The sequence below is a fragment of the Lissotriton helveticus genome, chromosome 3_1 (genome assembly GCF_964261635.1).
Source record: "Lissotriton helveticus chromosome 3_1, aLisHel1.1, whole genome shotgun sequence".
Classification (NCBI taxonomy): domain Eukaryota; kingdom Metazoa; phylum Chordata; class Amphibia; order Caudata; family Salamandridae; genus Lissotriton; species Lissotriton helveticus.
Window position 1 is genome coordinate 1,572,364,140 of NC_136061.1, and position 2,500 is coordinate 1,572,366,639.

Consider the following 2,500-nt stretch of genomic DNA (forward strand, 5'->3'; position numbering starts at 1 on the left):
CAATCCATCGAGTTTGTAGCTACCTCAGCCAAAACTGACATTGGTACAGCAAAATTTGATGATCTTCCCGATGTGTACGAGGTCAGCAAAGATGTAACAACAAAGAAAAGTGATTACACCAAAAAAATCACTTACTGGAAATACCCAAATGAAAGATATAATTGTGACTTGTGTGGAGACATAATGGGAACCTTTACAGAACTGAGAAAACATGTCTCCAACAAGCACAAAGGCTTCTATCTCCTAGCGTACTGTTCAAAATGTGACAAAGAAGCCGAATATCACAATATAGCATGCCATTATGCCAAATGTAAGGGAATACCTCAAAAAGGAGAGCTGCCATTCCTGTGCAGCTTCTGTGATATCAGATTTGCATCTAAAAGTGGTGCTACTCAACATGCTCGGCATGAGCATCCAAGAGCGCAAAATGAGGCTAGACTAGCAGCTCTAGCAAACAGCAGACCGTCCAAGTTATGGTCACAAGAAGAAATACTGCTACTAGCAGAATTGGAAAAAGTATATGAGAATAAAAAGAATATTAATGCGCTAATGGTTCCACATTTTGACAACAAGAACAGTAAACAAATTGCAGAAAAAAGAAGAGATAGAAGAGATAAAAGAAAGAAATCCGCAAAAGATGCACTGCAAGCATCAAATATCTCTGAAAATGACTCTTGCGATGAACCAGAGGTTACAATAGAAGTAACAAAAGAAAAGCACAGAGACTTTATCACTCGAAAACGTGCGCAAAAAATCAAGAACTTTGATGAACTGGAAGACAGAATATCAGAAATCGAAAAATATACTCAAAACGTAGAGCAGCACGATGCTGCTATGGATTTGATGGAGGAAGTAGTGACTTATATCGCAGAAAACACCATTGATATAAGTCCCCATCTAAGAAGAGTAACAACAAATGAACCAACAAATGTAATCAATAATGAGCCTACGAACTCTGTTCAAGACGTGCAACAGAATGCCTCAGCAGGAAACAAAATAACAAAAAAAGACAAGAAAAATGAAAAGCTTAATCGGACGCACGAGAAAAAACATGCTAAAGCAAAGGGCAGCTATAAAGAATACCAGACAATGTTTAAGAAAGACAAAAAGAAAATTGCCAGGATTATCACTGATGGGGCAGAAGATGCCACTTGCCAAATCAGTGCTCATGAAATCTTTCAATACTACAAAGGCATAATTGAAAAAGAAAACAAGAAGAACCCTAAATTCATACCGATTGATCGAATACCGGAGGACTATGAAATTAGGCACCTCTGCAAAGAAATAACTCTGCTCGAAATAACGTATGCCTTTGAGAGCTCTAATATGAAGAAGGCAGTGGGTCCTGATAAAATAGGTCTGAATGACTTATATAAAGTGCACAGCAGACAACCAAGACTGCTGCCCAGAGTTCTATCGTCTTGGTTGGTGATGAGAAGAGTGCCTGAAATTATTAAAAAGAATCGATCAATTTTGATACCCAAGAATGTACCGATTAATGAACTTTCAAAAATCAGTAACTGGCGTCCAATTACCATCGGTACTGCATTCATGAAGCTATTCACAAAAATATTGACTAGAAGACTCTCAGTTTTTGTTGAATTGAATACGAGACAAAAAGGATTCATGAAAGTAAGAGGCTGTCTCGAGAATCTGACTATCCTGCAAAACACCATAAAAGGAGCACGAAAAAACAGACACTCATTAGCAGTTGTGTTCATTGATATATCAAAAGCCTTCGACTCTGTCAGCCATGGTCACATTATACACAGTCTCGCAAGACTAAGAGTCCCACCAAACATCAGAGAAATAATAAAAGACCTGTACACTGACTCGACAACATCTTTCAAGGGAAAGAACAACAAAGAAACTCCTGAAATAACAATGAAATCTGGGGTCAAACAAGGTGACTCTTTATCCCCATTACTATTTAACATTGCCATGGATCCTCTGCTCTGTGATCTTCAGAAAAACGGCAAGGGCTTCACACTTGGATCAGATGATCTTAGTGAGCAAATCACCGCTCTCGCCTTTGCCGATGACATCGCAGTACTCAGCAGTAGCTGGGAAGGAATGAGTACTAACCTGAAGATCATTGAAAAGTTCAGTAAAGTTACAGGACTTAAACTGAATGTGAAAAAGACACATGGATTCTATATCAGTCACCATAAAGACAAAATACTGATCAACAATTGTAAACCATGGCAATTTGAAAAAGAAAATATTGGAAATATTCATCCAGGAGAAAGCGAGAGATACCTCGGATTGAACTTTGATCCACATACTGGTCACACAAGCAACAACAGAATTAATGAGGTTCTTGTCGATTGGGCTCAAAAACTTGATAATTTACCACTTAAGCCCACGCAGAAAATTGAAATATTGTGTCAATACTTGATACCTAAGCTATCATTCAAATTAGAAATGACAGGAACAGAGGCAAAAACGTTGAATGTTCTTGATCAAACAATAAAAAAGTATGTCAAACACTTCCTACACC

At 38.0% G+C, this 2,500-nt stretch overlaps 1 pseudogene; it reads left to right on the forward strand.

Annotated features, from left to right (window-relative positions):
• LOC144825544 (28S ribosomal RNA) overlaps nt 1-2,500 on the forward strand; it is an 8,228-nt pseudogene that overhangs the window by 3,050 nt on the left and 2,678 nt on the right.